General features: G+C 47.6%; 1 protein-coding gene across 3 annotated transcripts in view; it reads right to left on the bottom strand.

Moving 5' to 3' along the window:
- ZNF592 (zinc finger protein 592) overlaps positions 1-13299 on the bottom strand; it is a 46684-nt gene extending 33385 nt beyond the window's left edge. For 2 of the 3 annotated variants that reach the window (XM_040493567.1, XM_040493568.1), the window contains exons 1-2: positions 13091-13298; positions 8144-8227 (exon numbers count right to left, since the gene is read on the bottom strand). The gene's annotated coding sequence lies outside the window, so the exon portion shown is untranslated. Of the gene's footprint in view, positions 1-8143; positions 8228-13090 lie in introns of all 3 variants that reach the window. The other variant, XM_040493566.1, reaches the window with a different exon arrangement.
- Between the last annotated feature and the right edge of the window lie 4083 nt (positions 13300-17382).

Consider the following 17382-nt stretch of genomic DNA (forward strand, 5'->3'; position numbering starts at 1 on the left):
AATAATAAAGTGAAATACCAATTATCTACACTAAATATGGGTTGGCAGAATATCTCTTTGAAATGTGATATAAAGTTCCTGGACACAAACGACTGTCTCCTGGAAAGAGGAGCCCATAAGCAAGGGGAACGGACTGGGTACTGTGCAAAGCACTGGCACCCCAATACCAAGTCACCCACTATGCAGGATGGTGCTAACTGTAAGGAAACACCTCTGTGATGTCTGTGTGCGTTTATTTCCTTCCCCCTCCCACTCCCACCCCCACTTTTTACAGTCTAGAGGGAAAAAAAAAAAAAAGAGATGGAAGGAGAAGGGCAGAATAGACCAGTCTTTTTACAGAGCTGAGACCAGCACATGAGGGAGGAGAGGAAGTGGTTGGTGGTGTGTGTGAGGATAACGTGAGGTCACAGGAGCTTAAAGCAGAGAGAGATTACATCAGAAGAAAGCCAGGTCCTCCACATCGGGGAATCTCAGAGACAGGCTGAGATCGGTCAGGGGGAAGGTGAGGTAACTTTTGCAGGGAAATGGGGTGGCTGCTCGACAGTAGAAGCAGGAAAAACCTTTATAACCTTTGGACCTTAAACACCAAAGCTGACACTTTTAAAAGCCAAAGATCAAGTCCTGTTTTCTATTTACTTGTAGTAGGGAAACCAAAACCAGCAGCAATCAGTAACGGTGAATAAGGGGCTAACGGCGTACCTGTTTCCACTTCTCTAAACCTTGCTCTAAAGTAAGCATCACATTGCTTATAAGTAGAATATAGAAACTAATCAAAATGTAACCTATTATAAAAGCAAAGGAAGAAAAAGACTACCAACAAAAAGTTCTACTCGTCAAAAACCTGCCAGCATAAGGTTCAAAGACAAACAACAAACCAGCAGGAATATGTGCAACACAACAGTTACCATCATTAATGTCTTTACTACCGAAAAGGCTCTTACGAAGCAGTAAGAGATAAGCAGCCCACTTAGAAAATGAGCAAAGGTGGCGAGCACATAATGAAGAAAAACACAAGTGGACAGCTATTCCATAAAAAAAAGCTGCTACCTCCCAAGAAATTAGAGGAATACAAATTAAAATAATGAGAAGCCATTTTGGCTTACCAAATTGACCCAAGTTTTAAAAAATAATAATTCCCAATATTGGCAGAGATGCAGCAAAAGAGGCATTTTGAAGGAAGTATAAATTGATACAATTTGTCTTAGCAGCAAGTTAGCGATGCCTACATAAGGCTCAATAGTTCCACTCCCAGGGGCGCCTGGGTGGCTCAGATGAGTGTCCGACTTCGGCTCAGGTCATCATCTCGCGGTTTGTGAGTTCAAGCCCCGCATCGGGCCTGGAGCCTGGAGCCTGCTTCGGATTCTGTGTCTCCCTCTCTCTGCCCCTCCCCTGCTCATGCTCTGTCTGTCTGTCTGTCTGTCTCTCTCTCTCTCTCTCTCTCTCTCTCTGTCAAAAATAAATAAATATTTTTAAAAATTAAAAAAAAATAGTTCTACTCCCAGAAATGTGACATTTGCATGTCGCAAAGATAATCATTGCAGAATTTTTTATAACAAAAGTATTTCATGACAAAAAATGAGACACAACCAAAGTTCCAACAATAGAAAGCTGGTTCAATAAATTATGGTATATTAACACAATTAAATACTAGACATCATAAGACAATATTTATGTCTATGAGAAATGCTCCTGATACAACGTGGAGGCAGGAGGACGCTGTAGTGTATACATGGTACAATCTCTACTTAAAAAATTTTAACGTACAGTTTTTATGAAAAGGGCTAGAGAAACACTCTAAAATCTTAAAAGTATCTCAATAGATGATGAGATTCTTTTCTTTCGTTTATCTGCATTTTCAAATTATTTATTCAAACTATTTCATGTTGTACTGCTTATGTAGTTTCATTAAATTATATTTTTTAATATAAAAAGAAGAAAAGGGACACCTGGGTGGCTCAGTAGGCTGACCGCCCAGCTCTTGACTTCGTCTCAGGTCATGATCCCAGGGTCGTGGGACTGAGCCCCGTGTGGGGTTCTGCGCTGAGTGTGGGGCCTGTTTGAGATTCCCTCTCCCTCCCTCTCCCCACTCACACATGCACTCTAAGCAAAAATAAAAAATAGGGGCGCCTGGGGGGCTCAGTCAGTTGAACGTCTGACTTCGGCTCAGGTCATGATCTCGCAGTTTGTGAGCTCGAGCCCCGCGTTGGGCTCTGTGCTGACAGCTCAGAGCCTGGAGCCTGCTTTAGGTTCTGTGTTCCCCTCTCTCTCTTCCCCTCCCTCGCTCATGCTCTGTCTCCCTCTGTCTCAAAAATAAGTAAACATTAAAAAAAATTTTAAAGGAAAGATAAAAAATAAAGAAGAAGAAATTAGGGAGGCCAAAACACTTGAGAAGCTTCTTACAGAGGACTCCAAAAATCACTAATATAAAATTCTCGAAGCACATCTGGCATGACTCAGCAGGGGACTGCCAGCTAGAAAATTGGTGAAACAACTTAATTAAAATAAAAAGCGCGGTCAAGATGTAAAGCATCAGCGTGCTGGCGTCTGCAGCCCATCGCGGGCTGGGAGGCGCAAACCTCAGACCTGCTCTGCCGGGGGACAGCCTTTGGGACCGGAGCCTGGTTATGGCCTCTGCCCCGTGTCCACCAACACCAGCCCAGACACCTGGCGCAGCCCAGAGAGCACCGGCTGGGCTCACTGCGCAGCATCTGGACGGGCTAACGCCAGGCGTGGTGAGCCCGCCAGTTCTCTGTGGCCTAGGCTAACCGTGCGACATTATGTGCAATGCCGTGCGGGTAAAGAGCAAGTCCAGGACTGTCAGACTGACACTATGTCCTCTCTAAAGAACTTTCTCCTCAGGAAAGTAAATATAAATCCCCATTTTTTTTTTTATTATAGGGTCTACTACTTGACCAAGAAATTTCATCAAACACTTAAATATGTCAGTGGATGACAGGGGGAACACTTTAACTCTGGAAGGGCCTCAGGAGGCCTGATCAGCCTATTAGAATTCTTTGAGGGGATGTAAACAATATGATTATGGCAGAACTAGTAGGCAGAACCCCTAGAGACTTTAAACGCCATATTTCACCAAAAACAGTTTTAGAAACTGAATGCCATAGAACTTGGGTGAATGAATGTTGTATGCGTGTGTGCTGTGTTTGTGATTGTCATTTATGAGGAACCATGAACAGTGGAGTTTCTAACCCACTGACCAGTTCAAGACAAGCTTAACGCTTTCATAAATTACCTAGAATGGTAGATCCCAACCCATAGGTAGTCCCAATGACCACCCATTAAAAACACCACTACGGATCGCCTGGGTGGCTCAGTCTGTTAAGCATCCAACTTCAGCTCAAATCATGATCTTGTGGTTCATGGGTTTGAGCCTCACATTAAGCTCTGTGCTGACAGCTCAGAGCCTGGAGTCTGCTTCAGATTCCGTGCCTCCCTCTCTCTCTCTGCCCTCCCCCACTCACACTCTGTCTCTCTCTCTCTTTCTCAAAAATAAACATAAAAAATAAAATAAAATAAAATAAAATAAAATAAAATAAAATAAAATAAAATAAAATAAAATAAACACCACTACTGAATGAGGGTCTGTAAAAAATTAATTTTTTTAACTTCATTTATTTATTTTGAGAGAGAGAGAGAGAGAGAGAGAGAGAGAGAATCCCAAGCAGGCTCCACACTATCAGCACAGAGATCAACATGGGCCTTGATCTCATGAACCATGAGCCAAAATCAAGAATCAGATGCTGAATTAAGCCACCAAGGAGCCCTGAAAAAATTAATTTAAAAAGGAGGTCTCAAATTAAAAATAGACCTATCCTATGACCCAGCAGTAGCACTGCTAGGAATTTACCCAAGGGATACAGGAGTGCTGATGCACAGGGGCACTTGTACCCTAGTGTTTATAGCAGCACTTTCAACAATAGCCAAATTACAGAAGGATCCTAGATGTCCATCAACTGACGAGTGGATAAAGAAATTGTGGTTTATATACACAATGGAATACTATGTGGCAATGAGAAAGAATGAAATATGGCCCTTTGTAGCAATGTGGATGGAACTGGAAGGTATTATGCTGAGTGAAATAAGTCAGGCAGAGAAAGACAGACACCATATGTTTTCACTCATACGTGGATTCTGAAAAACTCAGCAGAGGACCAGCGGGGAGGGGAAGGGGGAAAGAAAAAGTTACAGAGAGGGAAGGAGGCAAACCATAAGAGACTCTTAAAAACTGAGAATAAACTGAGGGTCGGTAGGGGGTGGGAGGGAGGGGAAAGTGGGTGATGGGCATTGAGGAGGGCACCTGTGGGGATGAGCACTGGGTGTTGTATGGGAACCAATTTGACAATAAATTTCATGAAAAAAAGAAGAAGAAAAAGAAAAAGGACATCTCAGTGCAGCGCCTGGGGAGCTCAGTCAGTTAAGCATGCAACTCTTGATTTCAGTTCAGGTCATGAGCTCACAGTTCATGGGATCGAGCCCTCCATCACGCTCTGCGCTGATAGCAAAGTGTGCTTGGGATTCTCTCTCTCTCTCCTTTCCCTCTGACCCTCCCCTGCTCATGCCCGCTCCCCCCCCCCCCACTCTCACTCTCTCTCTCTCAAAATAAATAAATAAATAAACATTTTTAAAAATTTCTAAAGGACGTCTTAGGGCACCTGGATGGCTCAGTTGAGCATCCAAGTCTTGATTTCAGCTCAGATCATGATCTCACAGTTTGTGAGTTCAAGCCCCAGCATCAGGCTCTGTACTGATGGTGTGGAACCTGCTTAGGATTCTCTCTCTCCCTGTGCTCTGTCTCTCTCCCTCTCTCAAAATAAATAAATAAACTTAAAAGAAATAAAAAGGAGGTCTCATATTCAAAATGCTTTGGGAACCAATGATCTAGCAGAATATTAGGCTATAAGCTTCAGGAGGGAAGAGGCCTGTCTCATTAATCACTGCATTCTCCATTAGGTACTCAATAAATATATTGTGAAGCAATAAAGTGAAACCTTCAAGATTGTAAATAGCCTTAAAACTGTTCCAGAAATCAAAATCAAAATTAAAAGACAACAAGTTCTCAGGAGGCTGTATGAATGGGTGAAATTATGGCAAAGGAGCATCACTGGAGGCCAATTTGGTGAAGGGACATTTAGGAAAATGCAACCTTAATGACACTTTTAGAATAATGGGTTCTAAGCTAAGCAGTTCAATAAAGAGGCTTGGCCATCAGCTCAGACTATTCCCTGAAGACACCACGTTGCATGTTTTCTCACCAAATGCCCAGAAAACATGGGGCTTTGTTAGAAAGAATACTGGGAACAACACACAACTTGTGATCTTGCACTTTTTCAGAATCGCCCGGTGTCCACAGCTACATGTGCTGTTCAGTTGTGGTTCCCTTTCTTAAGAAAGGCATACCAGAGTCGGAAAAGGTCCTAAGAAACAAGAACGAAGTTATCAAGCAGATAGAAGAGCCTTCTAGTAAGAGCTTACAGATAGAACTCTTTAATTCTGGAGAGACAAAGGTTTGGGGAAAGGGGGAGGATAAGTCACATACAGATTTGTTCATCAAACCTTAAGATACTACAGAGGAGAGGGGCACCTGGGTGGCTCAGTCAGTTAAGCATCTGATTTCCGCTCAGGTCATGATCTCACAGTTCATGAGTTCGAGCCCCACTTCGGGGGAGCCCCACTTCTCTCTCTCTCTCTCTCTCTGCCCTTCACTCACTTGTGCCCTCTCTCTCTCTCTCTCTTTCACAAATAAAATACTAGAGAGAAGAATTCTGAAGTTTGAAATAAAAGATATAGACAGACAAGAAATAACTTTGCCCACTAGTCAGAAACATACTGAAGTTGTTATAGGTAAAATATATAAATGTAGTAACATCCATACTTATTTGGATCTAGAAATTAAAAAAGAAAAGGCTCTGAGGAACTAAGAAGAAGGGATTGTCACTAAACCTATGAGCTTCCTTTCCCTCAGCACCAACACTTTTGAATTTCAAATTAACATTAAACTTGGTCATCTGTTTCTTTTAACAACACTAAGTTCAGTAATGGTAGATTAATAAAAGTTCAGAAACAGGACACCCAGGGGGCAGAGGCACTCCAAAAGCATTACGAAAAATTGGATCTCGGGACACCTGTGTGGCTCAGTCGGTTGGGCCTCCAACTCTTGGTTTCGGCTCAGATCATGATCTCACACGTCGTGAGATCTGTGCTGACAGAGAGGAGCCCTGCGTGGGATTCTCTCTCTCCCTCTCTCTCTGCCCCTCCCCTACTGACACACACACACACACACACACTCTCTCTCTCTCTCTCTCTGTCTCTCTCAAAATAAACAAACTTAAAAAAAAAAAAAAAAAGAAAAGAAAAATTGGATCTCTAGTTAGTATATTGTTTAATGAGCCAAGGAAGCAAATAACATGTTCCAGATTTATACAATGAAAGTTAAAGGCAGCAAGATTCAAGGAACATTGGACTGGGAACCACAAATTCTGTTTCCTCGAATTTGCCACCGCTTGTCGGATGATGTCTAGAAGGACGGATGTGTGTATGTTTTCCAACCTGTGGGTAAACTCTTTATCCTGCTCCCACATGACTGAATGTGGCTTACACGCTGATATAATTTGTGTTCAATCACTGTTATAATGGTTTAGAGTTTACAAAGGGGTAAGTGGAAGTTACCCTCAGCTTTCTACTTTAGAAGGAGTATTCCAGAGGAAACGGAGCAAAGACTAATCCAAGCTGTCTGATGTACAGAGAAAGTGCGTGCACCCACGCTTACTCAGGACAGGCTGAGACCAGAAGGTACCTGAGCTGGTTGCCAGACGGGGGAAGTTCTGTCGCAGGAAAGGAAGCTGGGCAAGGGGAAAGAGAACGAGCGAGCAAGCGAGCGAGCGAGCTGCTGCTCCTGGGGTTGTCAGAAGCTTTAGTCTGGACTCAGGTTAAACGGTGATGAGAGAAAGACACTGAGCCCATGGGAGGTAGAGAAGGGAACTCAGTGAAATCTAATGACCTGGGAAAGGTCCCACGTTCCTGGACCCAGAATGAAGCCCCAGGCCAGGAACAGGAGAGCTAAAAGAGGAGCAAACTGGGAAGCATGAGAAGGGCTTTCACCCCTATCCCATCACAGTCACCCAGGAGGAGATCTCAGGCAGGCTTCAGTTTATGATGTAAAATTAAACTAACTCGAAGGATCTCTGAGTCCCCTACAACTATTGGATTTCTACACAAAACTTAGCTCCTAAAGTGGACCAGTGACTCTCTACCATAGACCTGTCACTGCCCTCCCGAACATGGGTCTCAGCGATCCCAAGGCACAGATGTTCTGAGTCAGTCAGCAGCCAGTGTCTCATTTCACGAGACACCTGGTATTTGAATCATCAGCAAAGCACAGCCCAAAGAGATGCTCAGCAGTAAAAGAGAGCAGGTGCCAGCGGACGGTGGACCCAGGCGAAATGGCAAAGCTTTTCACTTGTCTTCTTCTTCATCTGGTCTTAGCCCCCTTCAATGCACACTCCACCACAGCGGTTGCTGTGAAACATCTATCTGATCACAGAGACGTCCTGCTCACAGTGCCGGTCACCTGCAGGAGAGAGCTCCAAGCCTCCGCCCAGAGGGAGAGCCCACTCCCATCCGGTCTGCGCCCACCTCTCCAGCCACTTCCCAGGGTGGTTCTCGCAGACTCCCTCCCGACGATAGAATACCTGATGGCCCACCGCACTGGCCCCAGACAGTGCCTGAGCACTACTCTGCCCCAGGAGCCCCTCCTCTGCCCGCCTCCTCTGAGAGCTGTGACTCCAGGCCTCTGCCCTCCTCCTCCTCCTCCTCCACCCCCCTTCCGCCATGGCGGCACTTCCCGCAGCGGGATGGGGTCCTGGGTTTACTCATCAGTCTGTAAGCCTCTCCAGAGCTAGGGTCATGTCCTTCACCTCTATTTCTGAGACCCCCAACGCAGCTGGTCCGCAGGGACAAGCAAGCTGTCACTGCTCACTCTGGCCCAGGACAGGTCCTCAGCGCCTCCCCAAACCCCACTGGCCCTGCCCCGAGGCAGCTTCCCCTCCCCCTCCAGGCCCTTCCGCCCAAGCAAAGCTCCCACTTCCCAGGGAGAGAGTCATATCGCAAACATTCTAACAGGACTCACAGGATGTTAGAGCTGAAGGGGACCTCAGAAATGATCTGGTCCAGTGGCTTCCAAATACACGTCTGCAGATTGCTCCTGGACTGACTGCAAAAGAATAACATGGGGAGTGACTTTAACACAGAGTCCCAGGCTCCTACTAGGAGACTGCGACTCAGCAAGTCTGGGAGGGATCCCCGCGTGTTTGTGAAGCCTCCCGGTTGACTCCAGCGCCCTGGCCTCGTCCACCCTCTTCATCTTTACGTGGACAGCCTGGGCTCCGAAAGGAAAAGCTCAGGGCGCCCAGCTGGCTCAGTGGAGCAGGCGACTCTCCACCTCGGGGCTGTGAGCTGAGCCCCAGGTTGGGTGTACGGATTGCTTAAAAATAAAATCTGAAGGAAGCAAGGAAGGAAGGAAGGAAGGAAGGAAGGAAGGAAGGAAGGGAGGGAGGGAGGGAGGGAGGGAGGGAGGAAGGGAGGAAGGGGAGAGACCGAGAGGGAGGGCGGGAGGGAGGGAGGGGGGGAGGGAGGACAGAAGGAGAAGTTCACGCACCAGACATTGACCCAATGTCAGGAATGGTGCCTGGCACTGAGGACACAAAGGGAAAGCCCAGACCCTGCTCTTGAGTGCCCCCACACACGACCCACTGGAAAGCCCGGCCGCCACGAAACTGGGGGTGCCACAGAAGGCCAACAAGGGCACTGCTTTCCCACAGGCAAGGAAGGGAGAGGGACTTTGAGTGGGGTCACCTCAGTGAGCTCCCCTGGGCTCCCTTCTGTGTCCCTTACTCCTTTGAGGACACAATTTACTTTTGCTGTAGTTATTTCAGTAAATATTCCCTCTTCCGCTGTCTCATAAGCCCCCCAATAGGCACTCACTAAATTATTAAACCAATATCCCCTCAATTCAAGGTTTGGGTTTCTCCTTGGATAGGCATGTCAAAGATAATATGTCCAGAGTCTAACTCTCAATTTCCCGTGGCTTAGGCTGGGCATCCGTGAGCCCTCTCACCACCAGACCCTGCAACCAATCCAAGAGCAAATCCCGTCAAGTGTTCCTTCAAAACATCTCCAAATGCAACCGTTTCCTGCCTCCAGCCGTCACCACCTCTCCCTCCTGGGTCCCCGCAAAAGTCTGCTACCCTCGCCTCCACTGCTCATTCCCAACACAGCAGCCAGATTGCTGCTCTAGAAACACCCACCAGGGGCGCCTGGGTGGCTCAGTCAGTGAAGCATCTAACTTCAGCTCAGGTCATGATCTCAGGGTTCGTGAGTTTGAACCCCACATCAGGCTCACTGCTGTCAGCACAGAGCCCGCTTCAGATCCTCTGTCTCCCTCTCTCTCTGCCCCTCCCCTGCTGGCGCATGCACGCTCTCTCAAAAATAAACATTAAAAAAAAAACAAAAAAAAACAAAAAAAAAAAACACCCATCAGATCACATTCCTCCTGTCCTTGAACCCCTTCAACATGGTCCCATTTCACACAGAGCAAGCTCTGGCCATCACCGCAGCCTCCGTGGCCAGGAAGGTCTAAGTGCCCCGTCTCCCACACCTGTCTCTGTCACCCAGTTGGCTCGGGCGCACACAGGCCTCTGCCCTGTTCCTCAAACACACCCCTGCTCAGAGCCTTTTAGTCTACTGTTCCCTCTGCTAGGACTGCCCTTCCCCTCAGATCTTGAGGGGCTCACTGCTCACTTCCATCCAGTCTTCACTCAAATGTCCTTTTGTCAGAAGCCTCCTGTGACCAGTGTATGTAACATCCCAGTCCCCACCCTCACGGTCACACCATCAATCTCTGTCCTTTACTTGTTTTTTCTTCAAAGCCCTTCCCACCACCTGACACATTGCATAATTGCTCATGTCTTCATTGTCTCTTTTTAAGCTCCAGTGTGTTTACTGGAAGGTAATCCACCATTAGAAAGAGGGAATGATTTGACAGGCTCATCCGTCCAGAACTCAGATTGCTCAAGGAGAGCCATGGAATCCTAAGCAGGTTTATTACTAGTCAAGCAGCTGGCAAGTTTGCAACGTTATTTGTGTTTCACTTTTTAAAATTCCTTCATAAACAGACAGACCTTGAGTGGTCGGTGGGGCCTTGCCAGTGGGAAGGGGTCTGCCCAGAGTAGCACGTGGCCATGAATCCTAGGCTCCTACATGGCTGATTAAGTGAAAATGCTGGATCGGTGGAAGGGGTCTACGGGCCAACATCCCCACAATAATGTCACTCATCTTGAGGATGGAAACAGTGTGACATCAGTAGAAACGGAGGGCTACCTCTGAGCAGGGCACAGGGTAGACTTAAGTCTTAAGAAAAGGGGATACAACTCTGTGAATATACTAAAAATCATTCAGTTGTGTGCTTTAAATGGGTGAATTGCATGGGGCGCCTGGGTGGCTCAGTCAGTTGAGCATCCGACTTCAGCTCAGGTCATGATCTCGCGGTGTGTGAGTTCGAGCCCCGCGTCGGGCTCTGTGCTGACAGCTCAGAGCCTGGAGCCTGCTTCGGATTCTGTGTCTCCCTCTCTCTCTGCCCCTCCCCTGCTCATGCTCTGTCTCTCTCTTTCTAAAATAAATAGAAACATTAAAAAAAATTTTTTTAATACATAAATAAATAAATGGGTGAATTGCATGGCATGTGAATCTTATCTCAAAAAAACTGTGTTTTGTTTTGTTTTGTTTTAAGATAAAAAGAGAGGATAAAACTGGAAGGAGTTGGGATTAGGCAGCACCCGACAGCTCACTGAGATGATAGAAATGGAAACTAGGTATAGACAAAAACAAAGTTTAAACGGAGCTGAGAACTGAGACAAAAACTGATACTCTGTAACCTGCACCCCCTTTCCCTTTCATTACTTGCAAACAGATCTCAGCACTAACTGGACACTGCATTTTGTTAGAAAGGAACAGAACAGAGACTAAGAAGCAAGAGGGACAGGACTCTTCCTTGATCACACGGCCTCCTCCTCAAGGAGTCCCTCCCATTGAGTTTTGTAAAAGCATCATCTCCTAGTAGTAGGGACGCCCAAAATTAAGCAAAGAGCTGGTAGCCTCAGACCTGTTGGGAACCAAGCCTCCACTCCCTGAACAAAAGGGCCCAGCCAAGAAAACGTGGCCATTCCGCAGAATTACTTTTTCCTCATTTCTGGCACCCTCGTGTTTGGGGGCTCTGTGTATATTCTGGGTCTCATCTACCACAAGCAAAGTGAGGTCCCAGAGATTCTAAAACCAAAAGGTTTTTGGGGGACAGGGGTGAGGAGGTGGGAGCAAGGAACATGCTATTACTCTTGGGGTATCTCTGTGGTTCCCTTCTCTCTCTCTCTCTCTCTCTCTCTCTCTCTCTCACAGACACACACACACACACACACACACACACACACACACACACCCCTTCTTCCTCCCTCTTCTCTCCTTCCCCTCTCAACAGAGACCAGGTGGGGGCGCCTGGGTGGCTCAGTCGGTTAAGCGGCCGACTTCGGCTCAGGTCATGATCTCACAGTTCATGGGTTCCAGCCCCGCCTCGGGCTCTGTGCTGACAGCTCAGAGCCTGGAGCCTGCTCCAGATGCTGTGTCTCCCCCTCTCTCCCCCTTCTCTCTCCCCTCCCCTGCTCATTCTCTCTCTCAAAAATAAATAAAAACATTAATAAATAAACAGAGACCGGGTGGGCTCTTTCACCATGGCTCCTCAGACCAAGGGCAGTCAGCCTTCTTCAGGAAAGCGAGGCACCAGCCAAGGCAGCTTTTTACCAACAAGGCAATATGGCAACAGATCCGACATCTGGGTGCCCAATGGTGTGCCTGCTGTATGTGCCCCTGACATTCCAAGGGGACAGCAGAGAACAGGTATCTAAAGAAACACCTCTGTGTGCCTTTCTACCACCAGACAAAATGGAATATTAAAATTCCTTATCTTTTTAAGACACGTAATAAAATATTTACAGACAGAATGATGTGATATCTGGGATTTGTCTCGAAATGACACAGAGCAGGAGGAAAGGGCAGGGAGGGTTTTTATGAATGAAACAAGAGTTGCCACAAACAACTCCCGGACGTGGGCGAGGAGCACGTGGACGTTTATCCGTTATTGTCTCTATGTGTGTATACTTTTGCCCTCTCAGGACCGGACCCTTGCCTAGTGGACCCTGTGAGTCCAGCTAGATAACCACCAATGTCACACCCACTAGGATGGCCATTATTTTAAAAAAGAAGGAAAGAACAAGGGTCGGCAAGGGCGTGGAGAAGTTAGAACCCTTGTGCGTTGCCGGTAGGAACAAAAAAAGGTGCAGCCGCTATGGAAAACAATATGGTGGTTCCTAATGAAAATTAAACATAGAATTACCATGCGATTTATCAACTCCGCCTCTGGGTATATACCCAAAAGAACTGAACGCAGGGTCTCAAGGAGTAATCTTTATACCCACGTTCACAGCAGCATTGTTCACGATACCCAGAAAATGAAAGCAACCGTGTCCATCAATAGATGAATGGATAAACCAAATGTGATATAAACAGGCAATGGAATATTATTCAGCCTTAAAAAGGCTTAAAGTTCTGACACATGCTACAGCATGGATGAACCCTGAGGATATCATGCTAAGTGAAAACAGCCAGGCGTAAAAGGACAAATAGTGTATGATTTCGCCTAGGAATCCAGGCTCCCTAGAGTAGTCAAGGTCATGAAGGCAGAAAGTACGACAGTGCGTACCAGGGGTTGAGGGGAGAGAGGACAGGGAGTTAGTGTTTCATGGGTACAGGGTTTCATTCTGGGATGATGAAAGATTCTAGAGGGTGGTGATGGCTGTACCATCGTGAACGTACTGGAGGCTACCGAACAGTGCACTGAAAAATGGTTAAAATGGTCAGTGTCTTTACGTATATCTGGCCACAGTTTAAAAAGCAAAACACAACACCGAGGAACATAAAGATGTCACTTGTCTCTCTTCAAGGCCAGCTCAGGTCAGCCTAGACATCATACCTCAGAGAGGTTCTCAAAACAAGGGTGTGGTGAGCGTTGCTGGGAGTGTGGAGCTATGGAGAAAGGCATAACATCTGCCTAGGCACATGGTTTCCAAACACTACCTAAGGAAAGAAACAAAAGAAGATGTTTTTTAATAGGCCTGACGGCAATTGTCTAAGTTAAGGTACTAATCACAATAATAAAAGTCTAGGTCAGACCCTGAGAAAACTCTCCAAACATAAACTCAAAGGCCCATACTCAAAGATAAAACTTCTGCAGGTCCCAGACCATCTGCCCTCCCCGGCCATGATGTGGTGGTTCAGAGCACAGACTCTGCCCGGGTTCCAACCTCAGCCACGCTCACTAGCCATTTGACCTACGGAGGTTTGCTCACATCTGTGTCTCAGTGTCCCCATATGTAAAACGGGAAACTGTTGTAGGGACTCAGTGAGTTAACATCTGTAAAGTTCTTACAACACTGCCTTCAACACAGCAAATGCATGTGTTTGTTAAGTATTATGCCACAACGTCAGAGTGCCCCAGCAGGCTGCTGGATCCCCAAATGTCAGGCTGCTTGGAAGCACACACAGGGGACAGAGACAAGGGAAGGGAAGGCTGGCTACCCCTCCACACAGCTCAGGAGGCCTGCTGGAGCGGAGGAAGAGGGCCCAGGAGTGGGCAGAGGGACCGCAGCAGATACGGGGCGGGGGGGGGGGCCAGTCACAGGTGGGGAGGAGCAGGAAGGGCAAGCACTGGGCAGGGGGAAGGAATGACAGAAGATACCAAAAAGCTGGCAGAACCCATTTTTTTAAAACTCGGTGATCACGGTCACCGAGCATCAGAACCACCTCAGAACTTTAGAAACTCCTTCACGCCCGGCCACAACACCCTGAAACGTGGGTTTGATCGGCCAGTGGGAAGAAACTGGTACTGGCCCCTCGGCTCTGTGAGCCCACAAACGACAGAACGCAAAGTCACATTTCAAATTCTGCTCACGTGCACTCTTAATTCTGCATTCCCTCGCTTGACTTCATTTCTGTCTTAACTTTGAAAGGCTAGCATTTACTTGGGATTCTAAAGAGAGATAGAGACAATATTAATGGAAAAATTTAGAAGGGAAAGGAGGGACACGCACGGTCTCAATTCTACAGAAGGGAAACAACTTTTTTCCCCCCTGAACTTTCTTTTTCTTATTGGAACATCACAGTTCAAAACGTAAACTGAGAAGCAAACACTGTGCTACCCCAGTGAGGACAAAGGTCAGAGACCGGGGCGCCGGGTAGGTGGGTGTTTTACAAAAGATGTCCCAAGCAAGTTAGCTCCGGGGTGCCCCCGTCAACGTGCCCGGTCATTCACTCCAGGTTAACCTTAGCCTGCAGCCACTGGGTTCTGTCAGGTTACTCAAACTGTCCCCTGTAGCCAGGAACACAGTTGGCTACAGAGAGAGGCCGGCAAACCTCAGCATCAGGCTTCACTGACCCAGGCTGGCTGCCCCCTCCGCCCCACCCCAGTCACCCTACAACCCTTGGATTTACAGAAGCTTTACAGTTTATAAACCATGATTCCCACTTCACAGGGAACCCACCGGTCAGTGGCAGAGCCAAGAAAAACGCTCAGGCTCCCGTCCGCCCCCCAAGGACCAAGCTGTCCTTCCACCAGGAACTCTGAACTGGGAGGTCAGACTTCACATTTCAATTTTCCATCACCCTCTCTTCCCAGGGTGCCACTGGAGATGGCACACGTCTCCCGTCAATCTGCCATCGAGACATTCGCTACGACCCTTGCCGTAATTATGGCGCACCTGAGGGTGTTGTAAGACCCGGATCAGAAAACAGTGTCCTAGAACATCGTTCTCATTAGAGGGTCGTCCAACACCTGAAAGATTAGGAACTGCCAGAGCCAGAGAGACTCCAGAAAACCATTAAATTTAAGCCACTGACTCTACAAGCAAGGAAACCGAGGCCAGAGAGGTAAGGTAATGAAATGAGATAAAGTACATAAACCGAGGAGTTTTTATTACTGTGAAAGATTTTTGTTGTTCCTGGCAAGGGGACCGGCCCTCTGTCCCAGAGGGGCTCGAGTCTCTCACTCACAGTTACCCGTTCCAATGTCTCCATCAAGTGCCAGGGACAGGGCTTATTTAAATATCCTTAAAGGAGTGATTCTGGGCCTGGATGCACATTGGGCGCACTGCTAATACTAAAGCCCACATCAGGCCAATTCAATCAGAAGCTTTAGGGGCGGGGCCAGGCATTTTTTAAAACAACCACAGGGTGACAGGTGTTTCTGGGGCTGAGAACCATGGTCTGTGGACCAAAGCATGGTCCAGACTTCTGGGCCTACCTGGAAATGGACTACGTAGCAGTGGAGTGAGCCCAGGAACCTAAAGCTGTGACAGTTACCTGGTGGTTACAGAACAATGGCATCGGCCTCACATGAGTCCTAGAAATGGCACATGTGCTCCAGGTGACCCCAGAGTCCTAGATGGACTAGAAGCTGGCCCGAGAGAGGCTTCCAGACGATTCAGACCCCCAACACCAACTCTTAGCCAAGAGCCACTGCAGAAGCCCCCCGGCCTCAATACTGGCAGCGAGGGTGACGCTTCCAGAAAGAAGGGGGAGTCCACCGTGGCTCTGCACAGCTACTCCAGGCCTCCCGTCTCATTCAGGTCCCCAGTAGGCCACTCAGGCCTCCTCTCCCATACTTTCCCCACCTCACTCTGGCCCCAGCCACCCTGCCCTCCCTTGCAACTCATCCTGAAACCCCTCAAGCTTTCTGGGGCTTCAAGGACTTTGTCTCTTGTTCTTCTCTCTACCCTGCTTGCTCTTCCCTCAGATATCTGCATGGTCCTCTCTCCCACTCCTGCAGATCTCTAGTCAGGTGTCTTTTTATCAGTGAGACGTCCCAGACTTCTGTATTTAAAACAGAAAATCTGCCTCCACACCCAAACCGCCATCCCTGCTTTGTTTTTCTCCATAAGACTTTTCACCCTCTCTCATACTTTATTTTTACTTGTTATCTTTATTTTTACTTGCTACTTGTTTACACACACTAGAATATGAGCCCCATGAAGGTAAGATTTTTGTTTGTTTCCCAGGGCCTAAGATAGTGCCTGGCACATAGCAGGCACTCAAATACTTATTCTAGGAATGAACACATCAGAAACGCCAATCTCAAAACATAACTTGTACCAAAAGATCACAGAGAAGCTGATGATACCAAAATCACTTCTCCACTGATCTCATCTTGGCAAAAGCCTTTTTAAAAACAGGCTGGAGGCCTAATGAAACAGAAACCATTTAGAAATAAGTATTTCCACTCAATTAATTCAATCCAAATGGGTTTGTGAGTCAAAGACAATTTGTTTTGAGAAACAGATAAAACTATGGAGACAGAAAATGAACTTGAAAGAAGGTGATCGAACAAATGGATTTCAGATACTCCTCTGGTATGTGTGTAGTTTCGGAAGAAAAGCCAGGAGTACGGACAGCCGCTCTCAGACAGCAGAGCAGGAAGAGAAGAAAGGCTCCAGTCCCGGGTCACAGCCTCTGAGCACAGGCCCGGTGCAGGATACGACCTCACACCACCAGGCCCATCGACCTCCTGAACCTAAGGAGGTCCCTTCCCTTCCCTTCCCCTTTCTCCTACTTACACCCATCTGCTTCCAAAACTCATCTGAAGCCACGGACAATACTTTGAGCTCTACCAAGTCAGGAGTGCTGGACGCCCTTGTCAGGGCAGCCACACAGAAGCTGGGGAGCATCCTGCCATGGCCACGTCTCCCTGAGGTCATCTGCTCCACATCCTTACCCTTACACTTGTCGCCTCTTTCCTCACCCCCTCAGACTCTCCCAACGGTCGTCCCGCGTGTCTCCCGAAGACCAGTCTTCCCCAAACACCACTTTCCTCAGGTCACTCACTTTTCTCAACAGCCTCATGGGGTTTCCTCTAGCCTACCACAGCTCCAGCCTCGGGCCAGGCTTTTGACAACGTTCACATGCTAGGCCGAGGCCAAGTCGACTGACTTTATATTTCACCAGGTGCTTCTGCACCTGCCTCAAACCACCAAATCACGGCCTTCCCCTTCAACGCAGCAGTAAGAGAGAAGATTGCAGAGACCGATCAACCTGAATCAAGTCTCTAATCAACGTCCCCGCCAAGAGCATCCCCACTCTCCACACCATCCACGCCCGTTCTTTCCCTCCAGCTTCTAGCCACACTGTCCTTTCCCGCTCCATTTCCACAACACACACACACAACACACACACACACACACACACACACACACACACACACACACACACACACAC

Source organism: Herpailurus yagouaroundi, unplaced genomic scaffold, assembly GCF_014898765.1.
Source record: "Herpailurus yagouaroundi ecotype Mexico unplaced genomic scaffold, PumYag 185, whole genome shotgun sequence".
Taxonomy (NCBI): Eukaryota; Metazoa; Chordata; class Mammalia; order Carnivora; family Felidae; genus Herpailurus; species Herpailurus yagouaroundi.